The following is a 12,805-nucleotide window of genomic DNA, read 5'->3' on the forward strand; positions in this document are numbered from 1 at the left end:
GTAAAATCTGGAACCCAGTGACACTGGCCAGGTTCTGCGTCGACAGCAATGGTTAAAATAAGTCAGAGAGTTTGAAAGTGTTAATAATATTTTCATGAGGAGAGGAAATAACGTTTCAAATTAGGGATCCTCAATAGAGGACCTGGACCTAAAATATCAGATTTTTCCGTTCCTCACGTTTACAAAACTTATTCACACCGATAAACTTCAATTAATTATAAAGCTTTAATGCCAGCTATTACGCCTTTTGATAAAGATATCAACAATAACGTCTAATATAGGCTGAAAACCACACAATGTGGAGAAGCGTACCATTAGATCGATCCCAGTATTTGACTGTTTTTATTTTTTTTATCGAACTCTGAGATTAAAAAGGTAAATCTGACTTCGGTGGGGTTTGAAAAAACGTAAAAGGAATGGGACGAAAATACCGCCATTTTGCCTGATTTTCTATCGATTCTGCCAAGATTCTTAAACTTTGGCACAAAACCACAAAAGGTAAAAGCAACAATATCGGCGACCCCGGAGGTATGTATATGATAACGTAAGCCTCAACAGGACGTAACTAAATAAAGGTAAGGCATTTAGTTGGACAATCTACTTTTAATGCTGTCCCACCGCCTTCATTTATTGTAATAGTTCCCTCCTTGTTGAAAATAAGATTTATTTTGTCAATAGTAAAAGTGATTATTTGGATTCGATTATTTTATTGATACACCTCTTTGGTGATCTTATTGCTATATAATCCAAGGTTAACTACAGTCGAACCGACCTATGATGAAAGGCGTTTTAGCCACAACCATCTTGCTGTATATATAGAACTAATCATTCTTTAATGTATCTTTCTTTCTTGAAGCGCTTGTGACATAAGGGACAATTGGCTGCTACTTCTTGGTACTTATTATTGTTGTTGATTAGTTTTTACTGGCCGATGTCATCTTCATAGTGGCTGTGTGGTAAGTAGCTTGCTTATGAACCACATAGTCCCGGGTTCAGTCCCACTGCGTGGCACCTTGGGCAAGTGTCTTCTACTATAGCCTCGTGCCGACTAAAGCCTTGTGAGTGGATTTGGTAGACGGGAACTGTAATAAGTCTGTCGTATATATATATATATATATGTATGTGTGTGTATGTGTGTGTATATGTTTGTGTGTCTGTGTTTGTCCCCCCCCCCAACATCGCTTGACAACCGATGCTGGTGTGTTTACGTCCCCGGTTCGGCAAGAGAGACTGATAGAATAAGTACTAGGTTTACAAAGAATAGTCCAGGAGTCGATTTGTTCGACTAAAGGCGGTGCTACAGCATGGCCACAGTCAAATGACTGAAACAAGTAAAAGAGTCGTCATCGCGGCGGTTGCTGCTGACTCGACGAGACTCACTACTACTACGACGACGGTGATGACAGTGGTGGCAGTGGTGATGACAATGATATTCTTTATTTGCTGCTTGGAAAGTATTTATTGCAATCAGCGTATACATTTCGATCTTTGGTGCAAAGATAATATCTGCAAAAGAGATAAAGACACTTATCTGGTGCTACTTCCGTAAAACAATATAAAATGAGTTAAATGTAGTTTTATCGAAAATAAAATCGAAAATAATTTGTGCAAACTTCGGTGTATGAAATGGATGCTGCATAGGTATCCTCTGTGTGAAAAGTCTGGCTGCATACACGTTAGCATATGTTAGGTGCATACAACTGACAACACAGTTAATTAAGATTTATTCAGTGAGTTCTATTCAACACATGTTTACACGTGGAATCCATTAGATGAAGGCATTTTCAAAGTTTTGGCCGATAAAGTTGAACTGAAAAACCCTAAAACGAGGCATGAATTGCACGAAGCCGTCTTGCAGTCTTGGGAAGAGCTATCTGAACGGAAAATTCATGGATGTATTCAACATCAAACTTGTGTTCGGCGTCAAATAGTTGACTGTCGTGGTGGTAACAGATTCGTGTAATAAGTTTTGTGTTTATTTTTGTTTCATAATATATATTTTTTCGGATGCAGCCAGACTTTTAGAAAAGAGAACAAGTTATACTACTACCCTCTGAGATCCCCTTCGGTCATGACTGACCATGGGATTGCACCTAGAAAGTTACCCTCCCAGGCACAAGTCCGGGCAAGGTTGTTTATAGAAGACCAGCAGTCGCCCATGCAAAACGGCCTCCCCTCTTCACGCCACCTGTGTTATCCAAGAGAAAGGCAAAGGCCAATACAGCTTGGCACCTGTGACGTCGCAACTCATTTCTACAGCTGAGTGAACAAGAGTATCTTGCTCAAGAGGGTCTTGCTCAAGAACACAACACCCAACCCGGTCAGGGATTCGAGCTCACGATCGTAAGCTCGACGCTCTAACCACAGCCTCGTTAAATTGTAACAAATAAGAGCCATGTGACTTTTATTATAACTTCGGGCGAATCCAAACCTTGTGAGTGAATTCGAGGAAATGCAAATAGTGTGGATGGCCGTCAACTTGTTCGGATCAATAAATCATGTTAGTTTCTCGCTAGCTGGAATATCTCATCTGTACACACCACAACTACAGATGAGAGCAATGGTTCGCAAGCTGAACTGGTTCATTCTGGCAGTTGACAATTTCAATGCTCGTCCGCTCAGCATCTAATGATATTCGCTATTGACTCGAATGCGTTCATCTGCCTAAGTTGTTCACGTGCATCCTGCTGCATCCCATGATTACAACGTACTCTGGCTTAGATGGTTACATACTATTTAATCCGTAGCTGGAATGCTGGCAGCTTCCACTACTTCAGGTCTGAGTAGAGCTGGGAGCCTAGCTGCCTAAGAGGTGATTCCACGCTCCTCAAGACCTGAAATTCTCGAGCTAGGGCTCCACTACCGGATGTAGCTTAAAGTCATACCCAGGACATACATACATACATACATACATACATACATACATACATACATATATACATACATACATATGAACATGTCTAGATATGTAACTATATGCATGAGATTAGATTACATAAAACATACATACATAAAACATACATATATGCAAACATACATACAAACAAAAATATCCTGTTGTTAATGTTGAAATTCCAATGAAAGAACCTTCGATCTAGGTTAGAAACCGGTTCTTTCTCTATTGGCAAGAAATCTTGAAATAAAATTGAATAATGACATAAATACATGTCAAAGGATGTATTTTCGAATCACTATGACCTTTCACCTTTCGTTTTTTTTTGTTTTTCTCCTATATTTATATATTTTCATTCTCTCTCCGTTATAAATATGCTATAAACGATATGATCCCTTGTAATTGGCAGTTGATAATTTCTTCTACTATACATACATACATGCATACATACATACATACATACATACATACATACATACATACATATATACATACATATATACATACATACATACATACGTAAATACATACATACGTAAATACATACATACTCACATATAAGTGTATGTGAGTGTATGTTTTCATACACGCATGCATACATATGTATGTGTGTGTGTGTGTGTGTCTGTGTCGTGTTTGTGTGTGTACGAGGAGAGCGAGCAAGCGAGTGGGCAAGAGAGAGAGCGAGAAAGTGAGAGAGAGAGAAGAGAGAGACAGACAAATAAGCAGACAGAAATCTGAGTGTGTATATATATATATATTTGTGTGTGTGTGTGTGTGTGTGTGTGTGTGTGTGTGTGTGTGTGTGTGTGTGTGTGTGTGTGCGTGTGTGTACGCGCTTGTGTATCTGAGGTTATCCATGCCGCCGTGCCGGAGGGGAATTTATGTTTAAGATGAGGAGCCCACTCATCTCGACAACGAGAAGCTGGGAAGAACAGGCACGGACGTTCTTTAATTTCCCTAACTTCTTGAAATAAACCGAGAATGCACAACTGTTAGAGAAAATGGCCATTATCGAATTTAATAGACAACGGTTTAGCGGACAAGAAATATCCATGTATATACAAGCATGTGTACGTACGAGTACACATACACATATACATGCGCGTGGACATACCCACATACATACAGAGGCAATATTGACTTGTACTCCGTAGATATGAGGACGCACAAACGCTGACACACTTTTATAGGTGTTATAGAATCGCCGCAACACTTCAGTAACACAACTGTACCACGAGTCAAAAAATTCCATACTGCCACAATTACATTTTTAAAATGCCATAACAAAGCAACGTCTCAACGACTTGGTAGAAACTTGTTAGAAAGCCTCTCTCTTTCTCCCTTCATCTCTCTCACTCTCTCTTTCTCCCTTCATATCTCTCACTCTATCTCTCTCTGACACACACACACACACACACACACACACACACACACACACACACATCTATATATGTATATTTCTTTACTGCCCACAAGGGGCTAAACATAGAGGGGGCAAACAAGGACAGACAAAGGGAGTAAGTCGATTACATCGACCCCAGTGCGAAACTGCTACTTTATTTATCGACCCCGAAAGGATTAAAGGTAAAGTCGACCTCGGCGGAATTTGAACTCAGAACGTAACGACAGACGAAATACCGCTAAGCATTTCGCCCGGCGCGCTAACGTTTCTGCCAGCTCTATATATGATTGACGTTTAGGCGCGTGGTCAACGGTTAGGGTGTTAGGTTCACGAGTGTAAGAGTCTATTTACGATTCTAAGCCGTATAGCGCGTTGAAGTATTGTGCAAAGCGCTTCGTTTCACGTTGCTGCTTCAGTTCACGCAGCTACAAACAGGAAAAAGACAAGGAAAACTCAACCGACTATCAGTTTCTTAGGGTTAACGGATCTTTTCGGTTTGAACGGCAGTTTTTAACATAATTTTCTAGGTAACTAAAAAATTTTAAACTTCGTATACTGGTAGAATGTGTTTATAAAACATCTTTTTCTCTTGGCTTTATTGAGAAAATTCTATAGTTTGTAAGATATTTGTTGTTTTTTTCTTCAATTTATGCAATTTCAACCAATCAGTAACGTCTATTGAGTTAAAAAGCATTCTGTGCCGTATGAATATGCCCCTCGTTTAAGAAACAGATTGGGTTTATTTACATTTGTGAAGAAAAAAAAGATACCTTTCCCCCTCTCCTAACCCTAACCCTAACCCTAACCCTAAAAGAGATTGAAATGCAATAGATCGATTCTAGGGTCATAATTATGGGTAACAATTTCATATGACACCGCTAGAAAAAACTGCCGTTCAAACCGAAAAGATCCGGGTTAACATTGCGTCTGATCGATGTCCAGTTTAGAGATGACGTATTATATTTTTGGGTATTTATACGTTACGGAAACCGACTTACCTTCTGGCTTAACGAACCCGAAAATTTAATCGATGCTCATTTAATCGACCCTGGGAAGGATGAAAGCCAAAGTAAACATCAGCAGGTCGGAATGGACTTACTACTATACTCTTTTTTACTTGTTTTAGTCATTTGACTGCGGCCATGCTGGAGAAGCGCCTTTAGTCGACCCCAGGACTTATTCGTTGTAAGCCTAGTACTTATTCTATCGGTCCCTTTTGCCGAACTGCTAAGTTACGGGAACGTAAACACACCAGCATCGGTTATCAAACGATGTTGTGGGGACAAACACAGGCACACATACACACACACACACACACACACACACACACCACACACACACACTCACACACACATATATATATACATATATACGACGGTCTTTCAGTTTCCGTCTAACAAATCCACTCACAAGGCTTTGATCGGCCCGAGGCTATAGTAGAAGCCACTTGCCCAACGTGCCACGCAGTGGGACTGAACCCGGAACCATGTGGTTAGTATATATATATATATTATATGATCGTTAGCACACCAGACAAAATGCTTAGCGGCGCTTCGTCCGTCATTATGTTCTGAATACAAATTCCACCGAGGTCGACTTTGCTTTTCATTCTTCGTGGTCGATAATGTAAGTACCAGTTGAACGCTGGAGTCGATATAATCGACAATCTCCTCTACTAGAATTTCAGGCCTTGTGCCAACAGCAAAAATAATTATTACCAACTTTCCTGTTATGTTTCTTATCCCTTTCTTCTTGCTACTCTCTCTCTCTCTATTTCTTTTCCTCTCTCTCTCTCTCTCTCTTTCTCTGCTTCCCTTTTCATGCCTCTCTCTCTCTCAGACAGCCATTTTTTTACCAGTGTTTCTGTATCTCTCCTTCTCTCTATACACCTCTCTTGCTCTCTTATCTCTTTCTCACGCCTATTATATATATAACGTTTTAACTCCTTAAGTCCCACCTCACCTCACCTCACACCACCATTCATTCTCCAGTTTGTGCTCCACTCCCCATGTCTATCAAAATACTTCTGTTACTTCTCCCGCTGGTTCCCCTCACCATCGCCCCCATACTGTCAGTCTCGTTCGCTTTTGTCCACACTGACCACTTTTTCACGTCATGAGTTGATAAGACTGAAAGTTCACATTACCATCTCAAGTACTTAAGATGTCTTTATCAGCGGAAGCCGATCACAAGTGTCTTTGACAAGATGGCGGCTGTTAAGACAACCGGTCTCAAGAAAGAGCTCTGATAGTAGCTAAGAATTATTCTGCAACCTAGTAACTAACGGCTTCTAGCGCTTGATTTCTTGTACTCAACAAATGGATCGAATCTGTTAGCCACACATATGTCACTAACACCACCAATGTAAATGTACAAAGCGAAACACTCGCTCACCTCCATATATACAAATGTATATAAACATATTTAAGCATACATACACACGAACACACTGAATAATACAAACACACACACATGCATCTATAAATATACATGGCAGAAGGTAGTTGCTTCTGAAGTAAGGTGGCGAGATGTAGTGGGGGGGGTGACTAAATGTAGCGGGGTGGATAGATGTGGTAGCGTGGAAAGATGTGCCGGCGGAGTGTGGATAGTTGCAGTGGGGTGGATAAACGTGGTGTGTAGACTGTAAGTGATGATGATGATGATGATGATGATGATGATGATGACGACGGCGGTGGGGATGATGATGGTGATCGTTATGGTGATGATGGTGATGGTGACGGTGATGGTAATGGTGATGATGATGACTGTGATGATAGTTGCATTGGACACAACTTTAGCAAAGGAAAAGAGAAATTAAAAACACGATTAGAAGCTATTGAAGGTCGGTGGTAGTGGTGGTAGTGGTAAGTGTCATGGTAGTGTTGTGGACGTGTTGAAGTGATAGTAAGGTAGTAGTAATTGTGGTAGTGAATATGGTGCGACAGAGGTGGTGGTGGTGGTGGTGGTGATGGTATTGATGATGATGATGTGTCGATAGAGCTTCGTCTGGAGAATAACGTTGTGAAAGTCAAGTCTGTAGAGGTAGTATAGGTGAGGGTGGGGTTAGTGATGGGGGATTGTGGCGATGGACATAATGGCAATGGTCTTGATAAAGGGTGGTGGTGGTGTTGGTAGTATGGTTGACATTGATTTTTCCGGTGGTCATGGTGACGTTGCTGCTGCAGCTGCTTAGCTTTAGATTAGTTCCGGTCCAATAGACCTATAATCAAAGGCGCTCCATTTATGGCCATTCTGTCTTGTATTCAAACCTACTTTAAGATTACAGTTATCTTTTAATCTTTCATCGTTTGTGTGTTTCAACTACTGAACTGGCTGCGGCTATGCTGGGGCATTGCCTTGTAGGCAATGCTCCAGCATTTAATTGAATAAATCGGCCTCGGTACTTCTATTTAACTTTTTTCAGTAACTTTTGCCGAACCGCTTGGTCACGGGAACATAAACAAAACAACACTGATTGTCAAGCGGTGGTGGGGGACAAATACAACATAAACGCAAAGATACGGCTATATATATATATATATATAATATATATGTATGTATGTATGTATGTATGTATGTATGTATGTGTTGTGTGTGGTGTGTGTGTGTGTGTGTGTGTGTGTGTGTGTGTGTGTGCGTGCGTGCGTGCGTGCGTGCGTGCGTGCGTGCGTGCGTGCGTGCGTGTGTGGTGTGTGTGTGTGTGTGTACGATGGTAATCCCCAAAGTAAGGTCTCCAAAGCGCTTGGGACACACAGAAACTGTACGTTCGGCTATTGGCAACACTATTGTGTTTGTTGTGCATGCGCCTGCTCTGGCGCGCGCCTCGCTGTCACGCTCAATCTTGGCTTAGCAGTCGTATCTGATGGAGCTCCCGATTGACGCTATCGCCAAGTGTGAAGTTGGCGCAGTTATTCGGTTTTTGAACACAAAACGTATTAAACCGATTGAAATTCATCGCCAGGTAACGGAAGTGTAAGGCGAGTCGTGCATAGATGTCAAAAACGTCCGCAAGTGGCGTAGTGATCTTTGCCCAGCTATCAGGCAATTTAAATATTCCATCAACATAAAATTTTACTGGTTTTGAAGGATAAAAGTTATCTAGATGTATTTTGATTTCATCTCAATCGTTAAATGCTTTTCTTTGCAATGAGTTTGGTAGAGACAAAACTAGTGGTAGTCCGATGGCGCAATATCAGGAGAATATGGTAGATGGGGTAAGAGATCCCAGCCAAGTTCATATAACTTTGTTCGAGTAACCAAAGACACATATGGTCGGGCATTGTCATGCTTGCCTCAATTCTTTGATCTTTTGGGGGTTTCAAATTAGCCAGCTGACGACAATACGCATCGGAATTAAGGATCTGGCTTTGTGGGAGAAGCTCATAATAATTAATGCCTTTACGATCCCACCAAACACAAAGTATAGCTTTTTCGGCATGGATATTCGTCTTTTGGGGATCCACCAGGTTCTTTTTCAAACAACGTTTTCGTACACAATCCGTTACAAGTTGTTTCAAAACCGGCTTATTTTCATTCCATTTCAACAGTATATCAGAAACGGAATACCGACCCAAGCAATTCTTTTCTGAGAGTTTGTGAGGGACCCATATATTATAGTGAGAAATGTATCCTAGATTATAGTGAGAAATGTATCTGTTTGTCTGTCTGTCTACTGATTTGATGAGGATCTATTGGTATTATCAATATGAAGCGCACCACTTGTGATGGCTAGACAGTATAATAAAAATCATCAGTTGAATCAGTCCAGTCCGATATGCTATACGATCTTCAACGTCGCAGCTTATCAATATTTGACTCTTATTTATGGTATTACCTGATGATTTGAGAGAAATATGATGTAACGGACAACGCATTCTTTTGAATTTTGCACTTTGTTATTGTTGTTTGTTCCTTCTCGAGCCACGCCTGGCTCATAATGGCTGGTTTCCCAGTCTCTTTGCGTATAGGTTCCCCACCTGGACGGGATGTACTACAATCTATGCCTTCTTGTGTATAGTAATAGTAACATCAGAATAAAATCTTTCAATAAAACAGTTGTAGTGGTGGCTAAAATTCATACATACGTACATATACATACGTATATATATATATATATATATATATATATATATATATATATATATATGTGTGTGTGTGTGTGTGTGTGTGTGTGTGTGTGTGGTGTGTGTGTGTGTGTGTTTATGTGTGGGTGAAGAGCGAGAGCGTGTGTATGTATATATGTATATATACAAACACACACACACACACACACACACACACACCACACACACACACATAATTATATTATATATATATATATACAAAGAGAGAGAGAGACAGAAAGAGAGGGAAAGAGAGAGATAGAGAGAAAGGGAGAGAGAGGCGGAAAATATGTTGAAGAATGTTAAAGAAAGTGTGTTATAGATAGTTATCATATAGAGCTCAGATAAATCCGAAACTTAAGCTCTAACTCCAGGTAGCGCTGGCTATAAGAATGATCATCGTTGGGCGGGGATGAGACCTGAAAAGATAGATAAACAAAAAGTATATAAAAAAGCGTAATGAATGTATTCACATTGAATGTTGTATATACGAATAAAAGATCTAATCAGGTTTTATCTCTACAACTGTTTCGGATAAACAATGTCTGACGCAATAAATTTTATATGCAATAATGGATTCCAATAAATAATATTTTAGGTGTATGGACTAACATGGATTTTGAGAGATTTAGTGATGCGAATAATGTTATCCTCATCAGAAGGCACTATCAAATAGCTTAGTATCAAATAGCGTGGTACAGAACAGTGTTTATATATATATATATATAATATATATATATATATATAATATATGTATAATATATGTATATATATATATATATAATATATATATATATATATATATATATATAATATAATATATATATATATATATATGTGTGGTGTGTGGTGTGTGTGTGTGTGTATCACTTCAATAGGAAAAAAAGGGTAGAATTAGTTTAAAGTGAAAAAAATGAAAGAAAAGAGGAGTGAGGTGAGGTCGTTGAAGAGGAATTAGTAATTAAAAGATGTCAATTAACGGTACCCAGAAAAAAAAGAGATAAAATTGATCATAAAACTAAACGATAGGGAAATAGGGTGATAAATGCAGATGAAAGAGAGGCCGGTATCAGCGAAGAAGAAATAAAGAGTGAAAGAGAAAAGAGCAGTGGATAGTCAGTTCAGAAACGAAAGCAGTCGCATAGTGTATAAGCCTAGTCTAACAGAGGAGGCAGGAAAAGGTGAAAATAAAAACAGAAATCATGAAGGAAACGCTAAAAGAGTATAAAAGAGAATTGTAAAACGAATCAGTCGCATCGGAAATAAAGCTCAGTAAAATGGGAGCGGATGCAGGAGTTATAATGGAGTGCTCGTAAGAGGGGAAGAACAGAGTAGGGAAACACCGGTGGATGAGCACTAAAGACCCAAAATGTAACTAATTTTAGAGGTATGAGAAATACAGTTGTTGAAGTAGGAGTACTATAGCGAGGGGTATAGCAGAAAGAAAGGTTTAATTAGATCGGTCAGAATATAAAACTTATGGTAATATGAGAAAGTTTTTGTAATATTTGTGGCGGCACATGATAATTACATCAGAGAAGCGGTTAAGGAGGCAGGCCCCCATTCACATGTAATATATACTGAAGATTTCACCGCAGGATAAGTTACATGGTCGTTGGTTTCCCGTGTACGGAATTCCACTTACAAGGTAGATAACTTGGTATAATGCACCATTTTCGTTTATTGGGCTCAGACATATAGACACACACACACAGGCATGCATATAAACACACATACACACAAATAAACATACACAAACTTCAATATATAAAATTATACACCCACAAAACGCCAGCATGAGAAATAAAATCTAGATTTTTATATAAATATGTGTGCGTATGTGTGATTATGTGTGTGTATGTGTGTGTATATTTGTGTATATGTAAAAACCATAACACCCGTTATTCACATTCGGGGATGACACAATAGACGCAGGAGTGGCTGTGTGGTAAGTAGCTTGTTTACCAACCACATGGTTCCGGGTTCAGTCCCACTGCGTGGCACCTTGGGCAAGTGTCTTCTACTATAGCCTCGGGCCGACCAAAGCCTTGTGAGTGGATTTGGTAGACGGAAATATATATATGCGTGTGTGTGTTTGTGTGTCTGTGTTTGTCCCCCTAGCATTGCCTGACAACCGATGCTGGTGTGTTTATGCCCCCGTTACTTAGCGGTTCGGCAAAATAGACCGATAGAATAAGTAGTGGGCTTACAAAAGAATAAGTCCCGGGGTCGAGTTGCTCGATTAAAGGCGGTGCTCCAGCATGGCCGCAGTCAAATGACTGAAACAAGTAAAAGAGTAAAGAGAGAGTTAAGAGTAATAGCGTATAGCCTAGGTGCCTATGTAGTCACGCAGAGATATAGGCACCAGCTAGGCCCTTTCACTTTTGTTCCCGAGGAAAATCATAGATGCGGTAACAAAGGATATAGTAACACATGAATACTAGCCAGGTAACTCCGTTATAGACATCGTGAAAATGAAAGTTGGAAGTCAGTGGGATTTGAAATCAGAGACTAGAGGGACATAACCGATATCATAACAGATTTGATCCAAATTTCTAACACTATAAGCCAATCAGGCAGTGAGTATGTGTGTGCGCGCGCGTGTACGTTTGTTTGAGCGTGTGTGTGGCGTGCGTGTGTGTATGTACATAAGTACATGAATATATTTATAGACATATAGATATACGTTTGTATGTGCACACATATGCTCGAACACGCATATACGGATATATATATATATATATATTTTCTTTACTGCCCACAAGGGGCAAAACATAGAGGGGACAAACAAGGACAGACAAAGGGATTAAGTCGATTATATCGACCCCAGTGCGTAACCGGTACTTTATTTATCGACCTCCAAAGGATGAAAGGCAAAGTCGACCTCGGCGGAATTTGAACTCAGAACGTAACGACAGACGAAATACCGCTAAGCATTTCGCCCGGCGCGCTAACGTTTCTGCCAGCTTCGCCTATATACACAACACACACACACACACACACACACACACACACACACACACACACACATACACACACACACACATACACACACACATATATATATATATATACACACACACATATATATATATATATATATACATCTAAATATATATATAATCATAAATGTATACTTATATACACGCCTACTTTCCTGTATACATTCACAAATACACGTATATACACACACATATACTAATGCAAGTATTTATCAAGATAACTACTCCCTCATACATGTATATATTTTTGTGTGTATGCATATATGTGATCATGTGTATGTGTGTATTGTGTGTACGTGTTTGGAAGTGTGTGCGTGTATGTATGTGTTTAGAAATGCGTATTTGTATGTGTGTGTGTGTATGTGTATGTGTTTTGTATCCGCTGTGTGTGTGTGTGAGTTTT

This window comes from Octopus sinensis, linkage group LG8 (genome assembly GCF_006345805.1).
Source record: "Octopus sinensis linkage group LG8, ASM634580v1, whole genome shotgun sequence".
NCBI classification, from domain to species: domain Eukaryota; kingdom Metazoa; phylum Mollusca; class Cephalopoda; order Octopoda; family Octopodidae; genus Octopus; species Octopus sinensis.